The sequence below is a fragment of the Girardinichthys multiradiatus genome, chromosome 15 (assembly GCF_021462225.1).
Source record: "Girardinichthys multiradiatus isolate DD_20200921_A chromosome 15, DD_fGirMul_XY1, whole genome shotgun sequence".
NCBI lineage: Eukaryota > Metazoa > Chordata > Actinopteri > Cyprinodontiformes > Goodeidae > Girardinichthys > Girardinichthys multiradiatus.
The window spans coordinates 12,133,530-12,147,702 of record NC_061808.1 but is presented as its reverse complement, the minus strand read 5'-3'; positions in this window follow the sequence as shown (position 1 = coordinate 12,147,702).

Here is a 14,173-nt window from a genome sequence, read left to right as displayed (position 1 = left end):
CAGAAGTGACGACAACAGGAGAAAATGGCCTTCATCGTCCTGATGGTTTTAAGGCTTCATGATATTTTAGACCGTGTCAGTGAAATGCATGACCAGTTTAATAAACTCTGCAGCTGTTGTTTGCAAAAGGCACCAAGGAAACAGAGGTAATTGATGGAGCTATTGAGTTACACTTGCTGCATATGAAACCTCCATGGCTGAGAAAAGTCAAGGCTACAAATTCAAGCTCAAAGCTTCACCTTAAGCTCACTATGTTCAAGCAGAACCTGGCATGTTACTGCAGGTCAATTCGACTTATTGATTGGCTGTCTGTGTATGTGAGACATGCCAAATGAAAGGTCACCATCTATTATTACTCAGATATTTCTATTTACTGTTCATATGCTTTATGTGCCAACTGTTGTAAGTGCAGTGAAGTAAATTTTACATGTTTTAACCATATACATAAAACTATGCTAGACTGAAAATGTTGGAAGTTAACTTATTTGATTTAGGGAACTGAATTCAAATGTGAGACTTGATCATCCATCAAAACTGGTCAGCTCTATAACAATGTGTGGCTTTGACTACTTGGGTGAGCGCTTGCCAGATAAGCGCTCCTGTAAAATGGGGTCTAAATTACTGTTTTGGCTTGCAGAGCCACCCCACGATGCAACCTAATAGGTGGGCTGAATGTGTCGTGATGGCTGTGGTGGGGGGTTTCCCAGGGTGAAAAAAGTAGATGGAAAGATGAGGAGGAAGGAGGAAGGAGGGGGTCTAATTTCTTTCTCTTCCTAGCGGTAAGAAGAGAGGAGAACAACTGAGCAGGACCAGACGACTCTCGTGATCGCTGCAGTACACACACAACTGACTGTACACCGCCACTAGGTTAACGTTACAAGACAAACTTTGGAGTAGGGTTCTAGCTAGGGTGCTAAAATCTTCTTAAATTGAAATTGAATGTGAATTTTCTATAAAACAGTAATAAACAATCCTTCCTATGTTCATAATCAAAATAGCTGCAAAAAGCATTTTAATCTGCTGACATTAAGCAGAAATGCAAAATTACAGAGTAAGAAAATATAAAAAACATAACTACAATCTCCATAGCTACTTTTGTGGTTTTGGCATTTAGGTCTATTTTGTGCAGTATTTGTTATTTTTATCAGTGGAAAATGTTACCAAATTTTAAAACTAACATTGCCAAATTAAAAATTTACCCTGCCAAAGGACGAAATCATAAATTCAACAAATGTGGACAGCAAAGTTATAACCTTCAGCACATACAGTGCAGTGAAAAGACATTGATAACCTAAGTAAATACAAAAGGTAGAAATCTGAAGAAAAAAAAGCACTGCTGGGCCCTTGTTTTAATCAAACTTAGGCTACATTCACACTGCAGGCAAATGCGACTTAAAACCAACTTTTTTGCCAATATCCGACCCCGTAAAAAGCGTAAAAATACACAATGCAGTGTTCAAATTATTATTTCATTTATTACAAGAAAAAGCTGTCCAAACCAACCTGGCCCTTTGTGAAAACGTAATTACCCTCTAAACCTAATAACTGCTACTGACACCCTTGGTAACAGTAACTGCCATCAGGTGTTTGTAATAACTGGCAATCCACATTGCTGGGGAGGAATTTTGGCCCACTCTTCCCTGCAGAATTTTTTTAATTCGGCCTCATTGGAGGGTTTTGGGGTGTGAACGGTCTTGTTTAGGGTCATGCCTCATTAGCCTAAGTAGATTAAGATCTAGGCCTGTATTCAAAAGGATTCTCAGAGTACTCTCAGGAAGCTCCTATCTTGGTCTAAAAATTCTTGGCAAGGACTTCTAGCTTAAGACAGATTCTGTTTTAAAATTCAGCATTTTACTGTGATCTCCTTCTTGTATAATGAGGTTGAGTTTGGTAAAATTACCAAAACAAAATGGAGAAGGAAAGGTGGCGGAAACTGAACTGAACTGAACAGAGGAGCAGAGCCTGCTGGAAGGGGAGAAGAGAGAAGTGTTGAAAGGTTAATTTGGTCCTGGGATCACGGTGCAAACAAACAGGCATTCCCAAGCAGATCAATGCATTTTTCCTTCTGCCTTCACCAGTCTGGAATGTGAGAAGCTCTGGTACCTGCGGCATTCAGAAGCTAGAGAGGAGATTGCAGCAAACCAGTGAATTTCTCTACATAAGGAGAGCGTTGTAGGTTTAAGGTCACAAACAGGTGGCAAGACATTCTCCCTCAGGATTTTTTGCTAGAGAGCAGACTTCTTGGTTCTGTCAAATGTGGCGAATCCAAAGTCCTGACTAGGCAAAACAGCCCCAGACCATAACACTACCACCACTGTAGCTTTTCGTCAGTAATTCGAACCAAAGCAAAAATAAAAGATTTGACTACCGGAGGACAAAGTATTTGGAGAGAGCAAAACAATATTAATCAAGTAAGGAAATAAGGGAAAATTCTAATTGAACACAAAACTGGAGATTAACACAAACAAGGTTGAATGAAAAATACTGTCAGTTTTCTGTCAGATGTAAAGGGGTGCATGCTTTCCAACCATTTCCATTCTTGTCTCATCCATCCAAAGAATATTTACCTAAAAGTCTTGGAAATCACCAAACATAACACAGGTCTTTGTGTTGAACACTGACTTTTCATAATTCAGTCAACTTCTTTTGCTGTGTGGAGGTATTCTGTGTAAAACAGATTGCATGTCACTGTGACTGTTGCACATAGCTGTATCTCAAAATAATGAAACCTTCAGCAGGAAAGGGTGTGTGCGTTCTCCACCATCTAAAACCAGTTGCTCTGATCAGGGCTATGAAAACAAAGTTTAGAAAAAAACATGCTACCTAATCTCTGTGGTATTTTTACAAGCATTACATCAAGAACTCAGGAAATTATGTAAGCTATTTAAAAAATGATCCAATGTCTTCAAGATTAAACAGAAAGCTTTACAATGGAGTCATACTCATTCTGTTCGGGTCTAAATTTGTTTTTGTTTTGTTTTTTTATTCTTTACAGCACAACCAGGAAACCTGTTATTAGGTAATTTATTTTTCTATTGACAAATTATGCAGTTACAGGTAAAACAAAGCTTTTGTTCTCTCTAAGGTAGCTGCAGCATCACATCATCATGAAGTTATACCTTAAAGAGATGAATCTGTAGATCAGATTTGTGAAATTACGATCACTCTCTTGGTTTTACAAAGTTACTAAAGTGACTAATCAAACATTGAAATCGCTAATGGCCAGCTCCACGCTGTTCTTACTTTTCCTTGTGATGCTGCAATTCAACACCCCTGCAAGGTCACAAACACCCATTTTTTCCCAAAAACCATTGTATGATTCCCCGCATGACATCATACTTTGGTAAGTAGATAATATCTGCTCAAGGTTTACCTTCCTACCTGCATTACCGGTGTTTCACATTCATCGTCGGGTGATGTCATACTTAAAACCTTCAGGATTTCTCATCCCTTTTGACACATTGCTCTTGACACTGCGAATGAAATGTAACACAATTTCAACAATATATGTTTGGTAGCTGCAAAGTTCATTGCATTGTTATATCCTAAATGGTTTGAGCAAGCTTTCATTATTTCTACTATATTAAATAGCAGTTTATGAAAGATAATAATTCATGTTAGACTATAAGCATTTCTGCCTGGGTGTTCATGTGTCTAAAAAGTACCAAACTGTTAATTCAGCCTCTTATTATGTTTCTCTTTTTCTTTTGTCTTTGGTTAGACTTTTCAGCCTAAGGATGGCCCAATCAATTTGCACTGAGCTCGTTTGACTGCATTCACACTAGTTTGGCTTCACTCCAGCAAATTCTCCAAACACAAAATGCTTCTTTTCCAACTTTGCGCACTTACAAACAAAAGCAGAGTCTCAGGGTTGTTTCATCTCATGTGAAGAGACAGAATATAGACATAAACTTCAGAAAAAGGTCTGGAGCTCCCTACAAGGTCTTGGTTCATGGGGTGAGAATGATTATGAGAAAGTTGAGGGATCAATCCACAGCTACATGGGCGAGCTTTTTTATGATCTAAAGACAGTTCAACTGCAGTACCCAGGAACACAATGTTTAACTTATTACACCGTAATGGACGTCAAGTTTGCATCCCTCTGCTTTTGGATCTCATGTGCAGGCCCATCTTAGGTTTTTCAGTGAACATGTAAATAATTCAGAGATGACTTGGGTCAGATGGGATCAAAATCAAGCTTTTTTCATCAACGCAACACAGCTTTTGTTGGAAGAAAAATCCCAATTTTACCCCAAAGAAGACCATGTCTATTGTAAATGGAAACTTCATGCTTTGAGGCTGTTTCTATGCTAGGGACTAGTGGAATGATGCCCACTTCTGGTCCTCAGGGCCCGCTGTCCTCCATGTTTGAGGTGTGTCTCAAATAAACAGTGGTATCAAACATTTTTTGCCACAAGGGCCAAAATTGTGAAGTTTAAATTATATGCGGGCCACCAAAATTAAATAATAAAAAAAAATTAAATAACTTTTTATTTTTTCATTATTATTCTTACCTGTTTAACGATAAACTATCGCACCTATGTCTGCATTTGAGTAAACGTTCCTGGATGCTTGTGGTCCTGTTTACTGTGAAATTGATATGAAAGTAAAAAGTGTCTAATAAAAGACAAATATTTTATGTTTACTTTAAAAAGCATCCATCTTCATCAATCACTTGTGCTTGTGCATCCTCGAACTGTGACATACAAAATCTTTGCACTGAAATGGTCCCCAGAGTCGTACCTTCATACCTTTGAAACCCCTGATTTAAAAGGTTTCTCTAAAGAAGAGTAAGTCAAAAAAGTGTTATACTGCTTCCTAATAAAGGTCCATCCACCAAGTTCGGAGTCATCAAAGCATGACCTAGAACTTAGTTTGGATCTCACAGTGACATTTCACTCTGTGAGATCCAAATCAAATTTTACTTTTGTGTAATTCAGTTTTTTCTCTGCATTTAAATAAAATATAGAGACTGTACTTTTGGTTAAATTAATTCAGCTGAAAGAACCTGACAGCTTTGTTTTTAAATAGATCACCAGACTTTTTTTGTTGGTTTTTTTTGGAAAGTTTAACTTCCCTGTTCAGCACTGGTTTAGGCCCATTTTAAACCTAATCTTGTGATAATGTAGTGTATAATTAAAGTGACAAAAATATTGCATAATCGGTGTATAAGTCGTGTCTATAAATCAGGAATGCACCTGGATAAATTGCCTTTAAAATCAAAGCCAACTGAGACTCAATGAGTCTTTGAGAAATTATTACTACTACTGTAATGAGTATGTTTACCATCCCCCTATGAGTCATGATAAATATTAGGATGATAAATGAAATAAACAATGTGTATCATGTTTATTTTGCCCGTGTAGTGTCGAGGTGGTAGTGTAACCTTCAAAGATCAGATAAATTCCAAACATGGCTGCAGCATCTCCATGCAGAAACTGTGCAGCATATGGCTTTGTGTCGCTGCACTGAGTGCTGACCTGTTTCTCTTGCTGCCGTCAGTGTGTGTTGTAATACGTAACAACACATGGCAGGCGAACAGGAGAGCCCAACGTGTGCTGCAACCAATTACACATCGCCCTGCAAAATCTTGTAGACTCAGCAGCTGCGGATGACAGCATTTTTATCTCATCTGTGTGCAGAGGCGGTGACGATGTTTGATATCATTTAGAATATCTTTTTTCATAGAGGTTGTCTCTTACAGCTGGTTGCTCATTTGTCTGTTCCTTACTTGCATCTGCCTATTTGCAGAGGTATCTTCATATATCTTGTGTCAGTCCAGGGAAACTTTTACCGTCCTTCATGGTGTCTTCTTTGAAATTGACCTTCTACCCCAGTCTCTCCACATCTCACTACATTCCTCACCATTTCCCAGCATAAAAGGCAGAATATCTCAGGCCAGAACATGTTTACAGCACAAAGAAACTATCCACTTCAATCCACTTGAAGCACACATACATATAAACTAACTGAACACTTTATTTGGTATACCTCTTCAATTTCTTCTTAGCACGATCAGTGAATTACTCAATCACCTAGAAGCAACTCAATACACACAGGCGTCCAGAAGTATGGTTGCTGGTGCCAGACAGGTTGGTCGGAGTATTTCAGAAAATTTTTTTTTATGCACAACCATCTGTCATCTTTACGGAGAGTTGTCCAAAACAGCAAATATCTAGTGACCAGTAGGTTTGTGGAGAAAAATAGACCTTGCTAATGTCAGATCAGAATGGGCAGACTCGTTTGAGATGACAGAAAAGGCAATAGACAGAGAAGATATGCAGTTTAGGAGTGGTGGAAATGCACGGAAATCATCAAGTAAAAAATATAAAAAATGGAATATAAACTGATTTGTTTCCTGGATCATCAGAGTCATATTCTGGCTCAAAGGTATAAGGTTGAACTCTTTGCAACAGGAACGCTTCCTCTGTCAAAACTGTATTTCTCAGGTAAATGGTCAGTCTGCCTGGATAAAATTGTTTCCGTTTCTTTACTAAAGCCCTGAAATTACAATGAAACTCATCTCTTTGTATAAGCCCTCATTATTTACAATTGTTCTGGTCATCTCACAACCTCCTATGATATCGGGTGACCCGGATGTTCACTATGCAGAGACACAAGCTGGGTTTTTTTTGGGCTTGCATTTTAAGAACTATGTTTTTGTGAATCCCTGTGAAGTCAGAATTTTTGTATCCTGCTGTATTTTATAAAAACTTTCCAACTATTAAAAAGGAAATGCACCTATGACCATTTAGTTTTAGAAATTCACTGACATGTAGGCATCGAATTAAACAGTTTCCTAATGTAGGAAACTTAGTAACATAAAAAGTACATGTTTTGACAATATCAGGAACATCACATTAAGGATGAAAAATGATTTTAGCTCCATTTAAAGTTACTATGAATGCATTTTCAGAAGTCTTGGTAAGTAGTAGTAAAATGTAATGAATGTACGTGAAAAGTCAGAGTCCTAAAGGTTCATGTCACCACAGTTGTCTTTTGATTGAATTGTGTGCTCTCAAGCCTAAAATGAGATTACCTGTAAGAACATATTAAACATGAGAAGCCTCATCTTATGCAGTAGTGACTTTTAATAAAGTCTTGGTAAGACTCTGTATGTCTTCCAGTGACAAAGAGAGTAGCTTTGATGGTAACCAGTGCAGTGGCCCTCAGGCGTAGAGGTCCTCTCTGCTTTATTTCACCGCCTCCCCTGACTGGGAAGTATGTACACACTGTGATGTGTGTGTGCAGACAAAGGTAGTTCCTCCTCTTAGGGCGTTTTTGCCTAATACGTCCATGCAGAGTTGACTGGAGAGCGGTGTGCAGAGGCACAAAGATCAGGGCTATTCTGGTCCTGTCAGCCTGTCCAGAGCTGATAGGTAAGGATTAATGAGGCTCATCACACTCATCGCTTGTAATTAGAAACAACACTAAAACTATTTTTGAGCTTGTTCCTGAGGAGAGATCCTGACCCCTAGGCTACCCCCCACAAACACCCTCAATACCCCGCTAGCCATAAGGAAACAGACGCCTGCTAAGGTGGAGTAAATATAGTCCCATAACCAGAGTAGCAATGTGACACATGGTTGAATGGAGGCAAGTGTAGATAATTAACAACTTTGGCTGCCTACTCTACATGCTCAAATATCAAAATGCTCACAGATGCTGGGTCTTAAAAATAAACTCTTGAAAGACTGTATTGTTATGAAGTGAATAGTTAGAGAGTATCTAAATATCCTTCTTCTTTTTGTTTAATCTTAAAAGTTAGGAGGTGTATAGTTTCTTTCTTTTTCTCACAGTGGGATATCCAAGTTTTCCCATACTAAAAACATATGCAGTTTTACTGAAGTTGTGAATAACTTAAGTCTTCTGTCACACAGAAATGCCAAACAAGAGGCATTTCTAGTTCAGTTCCTTTTCTGTTCAGTTTTATGTAATTCTACAGTTTGGGGCTCTAAACTTGATTTTTCCATCCAAAAAAGACCGCTGTAGGATTATTTGCAACGCTGTTCAACTTATGAGTGTACATGTTAAGTTACGACTCAAAATGCTTATTGAAAAGACTGATTATTTGCCCTAAATGTAACATTACTGTTTAATCATGTTTTGTGTACAAAATAAAAATGTGCAGCTGACAAAAGGCTGCCATTATGCACAGGCTTCTTGCAGAGATTTCTTTGTGATATGAGCCCTGTGGAATTGGACATCCACCCAGAAAAACAAATACACCTTCAGATTGCCATGTCCTAGATTCTTGAAGGCTGGAACAAGTGGTGAGCCTTTCAGGATTCATTTTAAGTACTAATTTATTTGCAATTCTCTCAAGGAGAAGCTTTGCTATTGCATACTGTCTGACTGGATTCAATATTTGGTGGTTTGCTACATTTGCTACATTTCTCCTCCTGTTTGTGAACCTTCCTGTTTGATCCCCTGATTAGCTGTGTTTGATCAATTTGAACCAGTGAATCTGACCTTTTTAAAGGATATTGTTGAACATATAAAACCGTTCTCCTTGTGATCCCGCTTCCCCCCAGTTCTTTAAGGAGCTTTTTCTCAGCATAGGACAGGTCATTCTTGCTATTGTAAACAGCAGCTTAATGTCAAGTGTTGTCCCTGTAAGTTTTAAGCATGCTGTGGTACAGTCTCTACTGAAGAAGCCTGGCCTTGATCAAACTCTTTTAGCTAACTTTAGGCCTATCACTAAGTTGCCTTTCATCTCAAAAGTTTTAGAGAAAATTGTTCTTTCTCAGGTCACACCCTTTTTACATGAACACAACATTATGGAGGTTTTTCAGTCAGGCTTTAAAACTCAGCATACCAGAGTCTGCTTTGGTGAGATGTGGGTTACATTGATAACTGGCGAACATTTTGCGGAAAACCTGGTCTGATCCGGAGAGACAGCATCCATCCCACTTTGGATGGAGCAGCTCTTCTTTCTAGGAATCTGGCCGAATTTATTAGTTCTCCAAAACTCTGACAACCCAGGGGTTCAGACCAGGAAGCAGGGTTGTAGTTTAACACTCCTCTCTGCAGCTTCTGTACTGCTACCCAGCCATTACCCTATTAAGACAGTGTCTCGCCCACGGCCAAAATTCAATAGGTTAAAAAATTATCTAAAAGGAGGAAATCAGGAAAATCTCATAAAAATAAACACAACTCAAACCGAAAAGAAAAATAAAACAATTAAATGTGGCTTACTGAACATAAGATCTCTCTCTTCAAAGACATTGCTAGTTAGTGACCTGATTTGTGACAATCAGATTGATTTATTTTGCCTCAGAAACCTGGCTGCAGCAAGAGGATTATGTTACTATAAATGAGTCAGCTCCTACTAATTATTTAAATTTTCACATTCCTCAAATTACTGGGCGAGGAGGAGGTGTAGCAACCATCTTTCAGTCGGATTTATTGATTAGTCCCAGACCAATCAATAACTGCAACTCTTTTGAATATTTAATCCTTAGTTTTCCTCATCCAAATTGCAAAGCACTAAAACCACTTCTGTTTGTTGTTTTGTACCGTCCACCAGGCCCTTACTCTAAATTTTTAGATCAGTTTTCAGACCTTTTATCTGATTTAGTGTTAAATACAGATAAAGTTATTATAGTGGGGGATTTTAACATTCATGTTGATGCTGAAAGTGATAGCCTAAATATAGCGTTTAATGCTATCTTAGACTCAATTGGCTTTGCTCAAAACATTAACAAACCTACCCACCTTTGTCTTCATTCTCTGGACCTTGTGCTGACATATGGCATTGAGTGTAAAGACATAACAATATTTTCTCATAACCCTGTCGTGTCTGACCGTTTCTTAATAACCTTTGAGTTTAATTTAACCGAGTACTCCACACCTGAAAGAAAATTTAATTATAGTAGATCATTATCAGGCGATGCTGTAACAACCTTTAAAGAATCTGTTCCACTTTTAATTTCCTCATTATCACTGAAAAGCACAGTGGAGGGCAATAATTCTGTTTCTGCCCCTTCACAAATTGATTCTCTTGTTCATAGTGTTACTTCATCATTGCATGATGCATTAGACAATGCAGCCCCCTTGAAAAAGAAGGCAATCATTCATAGGAGGCAGTCTCCTTGGTTTAATTCAGAGCTGCATACTTTAAAGCACAATGTTAGAAAATTGGAGAGAAAATGGCACTCTACACACCTAGAGGATTCGTATTTAATCTGGAAAAATAGCCTACTGTTGTATAAAAAGACACGTCACCAAGCTAGAACAGCTCATTTCTCATCATTAATAGAAAAGAACAAGAATAATCCTAGGTTTCTCTTTAGTGCAGTTGCTAAACTTACACAGAGTCATAGCTCTGTTGAGCCATCCATTCTCTTAGCTCTTAGCAGTCATGACTTTATGGGATTCTTCTTAAATAAAATTGATTCTATTAAAAAGAAAATCTTTGATCCTGTGAAGCTTCCTGAGTTATCAGAAATATTAGCTTCATCTAAACCTTCAACTTGTATGTTAGACCCAATCCCAACCAAATTATTTAAGGAAGTGTTCCCTCTGATTACCAGCCCCATTTTAGATATGATTAATCTATCTTTAGTAAATGGATATGTACCACTGGCTTTTAAGTTAGCTGTAATTAAACCTTTACTTAAGAAACCTTCGCTTGATCGAGATGACTTGAAAAATTACAGACCTATATCCAATCTTCCATTCTTATCTAAAATTCTTGAGAAAATAGTTGCTAATCAAATGTGTCAGCATTTATACAGCAATGACCTGTTTGAAGAGTTTTAGTCAGGCTTCAGAGCTCATCATAGCACTGAAACATATCTGCTGAAAGTCACTAATGATATTCTTATGGCCTCAGATAATGGACTTGTGTCTGTAATGGTTCTGTTAGATCTCAGTGCTGCATTTGATACAGTCGACCATAATATTCTCTTAAAAAGGCTGGAATATGCTGTAGGGATCAGGGGAACAGCGTTAGGCTGGTTTAAATCTTATCTGACAGATTCCAGTTTGTTCATGTAAATGATAAATCATCTTTAAACTCCAGGGTTAATTGTGGAGTACCACAGGGTTCAGTACTTGGGCCAATATGCTTCCAATAGGTCAAATTATCAGGCAGCATGAGATAAATTTTCACTGTTACGCTGATGATACTCAGCTTTACTTATCCATAAATCCTGATGAGCCCAACCAGTTAGATAGACTACAAGCATGTCTTGAAGATATAAAAACTTGGATGACTTTAAATTTTTTGCTTCTAAATTCAGACAAGACAGAAGTTGTCGTCTTTGGACTGGAGTCTTTAAAAAAGAAACTGCTTAGTCAATCACTTAACCTGGATGGCATTAAATTGACCTCCGGTAATAAAGTAAAAAAACCTTGGTGTTATTTTTGACCAGGACATGTCAGTTAAATCCTATATTAAACAGGTTTCTAGGATTTCCTTCTTTCACCTCCGGAACATTGCCAAAATTAGAAATATCCTATCCAGGAGTGACGCTGCATTTGTTACTTCAAGGCTGGACTATTGTAATTCTTTACTATAAGGATGTCCACAAAATGCAGTTAAAAGCCTTCAGCTGATTCAAAATGCTGGAGCAAGAGTTCTGATGAAAATTAAAAAGAGAGATCATATTTCTCCTATTTTAGCTTCCCTTCATTGGCTCCCTGTTAAATTTAGAATATAATTTAAAATTCTCCTCCTCACATATAAAGACCTTAATGATCTAGCTCCATCATACATCAGAGATCTGATTGTTCCATATGTTCCTAACAGAGCACTTCGTTCTCAGACTGCAGGTTTACTGGTGGTTCCTAGAGTCTCTAGAAGTAGAATGGGAGGCAGATCCTTTAGTTATCAGGCTCCTCTCCTGTGGAACCAGCTCCCAGCTTTAGTCCATGAGGCAGACACCCTGTCTATTTTTAAGGCTAGGCTTAAAACTTTCCTTTTTGATAAAGCTTATAGTTTGAGTAGCTTAGGTTATCAGGGAGGGAGCCTTCCTCCCTCCATGTTGGTTGGAGTAAGGGGGAGTCAGGTTTAGCCTAAACCGGCTCAGTTATGGTTGGAGTGCAAACACACCCTCCATTTCTGCTACCTGTATGACTCCGTCTCTTTTCCAATGGTTATAATCAGTCTGACAGAGAGAGGTATCGCAATCCTTGTGGTTTTTAGTATAACAATGACCATCAGTGGGACCCTTTGTGGGGTGCCTTGAGACGACATTGTTGTAAATAAGCGCCGTTTAACTAAATAATCTGAACTGAAACTATCTGTGTAGTTATGCTGCTATAGGCTTAGGCTGCTGGAGGACATAACGACCACTTTCACCCTCTTCGCTACATTCTCACACTACTCTCCAATTTTGCTTTATTTGCTGTTATTTCAGCTTTTAACATTGTTCTCTCTATTCTCTTCCTAGAAGCTACACCTGGCCTGGCTCTGTGTCTACCTGTGACACCTTTCTGGAGAGGGGCATCATCCAAGCTTCTGCAGGCAACAACTTAATGCTCACCCCCTACCGATGACCCATATAGCCCTGTCTTTTAGTATTTAACCCTTTCTCTCTCCTAGACATGGCAATTGACTGAGCTTAACTGTAACTAATTATATGTGCTCTCTTTCAGACTCTAACCTTGAAAACTGGCTCAGAGTTTATCTGTTCTTTCTTTCTAGATGAAACAACTAAAGGAGCTACATCCATTAACATTTACTTTTTCTTCCCATAGAAAGTACTCCTGGATCAGTGCTTCTTTGCTCTCTTTGTGTCTCTGCTCTGTTCTCTCTAACCCCCAGTCGGTCGTGGCAGATGGCCGCTCACACTGTGCCTGGTTCTGCTGGAGGTTTCTTCCTGTTAAAAGGGAGTTTTTCCTCTCCGCTGTCGCTACATGCATGCTTAGTATGAGGGATTGCTGCAAAGTCAACGCCAGTGACTGTCCACTGTCTCTACATGCTCATCTGGGAGGAGTGAATGCTGCAAGTCACTGACTGGATGCAATCTGCTGGGTTTCCTTAGATAGAAAAACTTTTTATCTAATTTGAATAAAAAGCTTACTCCGACTGCACTGTTCCATGGTTAGGATTAATTGGAATGTATGAACCTGACTGTTGTGAAGTGCCTTGAGACAACATGTGTTGTGAATTGGCACTATATAAATAAAACTGAATTGAATTTAATTGAAGTTTTTAATGACATATTCAGGGCAAATGACTGGTGAATATGTTGTTCATGTTCTGCTTGACCTAACCGCTGCTTTTGATACAGTGGACCACAATATTTTACTATCTCATTTACAGACCCAACTTGGTTTTAGTGGTACCGCATTGAAATGGTTTAGGTCTTATTTGTCAGACAGAACCATGTCTGTAAATTTAGCTGGTTCTGAATCTTTCACTGCTCCTCTACGTTATGGGGTTACACAGGGCTCAATCCTCGGTCTCCTGCTTTTTTCTCTTTATTTGCTTCCTTTGGGTTCAATATTCAGAAAGCATGGGATCTCCTTTCATTGTTATGCTGACGACAGTCAAATATTCATGCCATTAAAAAAAGGAGCCTTATCAATCAACCCCCTACTTCTATGTCTTGAAGACATTAAAGCCTGGATGGCTTTAAATTTCCTAAACTTTAATGACAAGAAAACAGAAGTGATGGTGTTTTGTCCCACCAGCCCTTGTGTAACATCTCTTATTGATCTGGGCCCCTTGACGTCTTATTTGGAGTTAGCCAGTCTTCCCTCAGGCGTCTCCAGTTGGTCCAGACGCTGCTGCTCTGCTTTTAACCGGAGTCGGGAGGAGGCAGCATATCACCCCAAACCTGGCTTCTCTCCACTGGCTGCCTGTGCATTTTAGGGTTAATTTTAAGATTATTTTATTTGTTTTTAAAAGTTTACATGGTCTTGCCCCATCTTACCTCTCCGAGCTGCTTCACCCATATTCTCCCGCTCGTTGCCTCAGGTCAGCTGATCAGCTGCTCCTGGAGGTACCAAGGTCTAAACTAAAGCTTAGAGGAGAAAGAGCTTTTAGTGTTGCCGCTCGCAAATTATGGAACGTTTTGCCGTAACATATTAGAAGTGCCCCTTTATTGTCTACTTTTAAAACTCATCTTAAGACTCACTTTTATCTTTGGCTTCTAACACGTTGAGACTTTTGCTTTTACTTCGGCTATGGTGTTTTACTCTTTTTGTTGTCTGTCATATT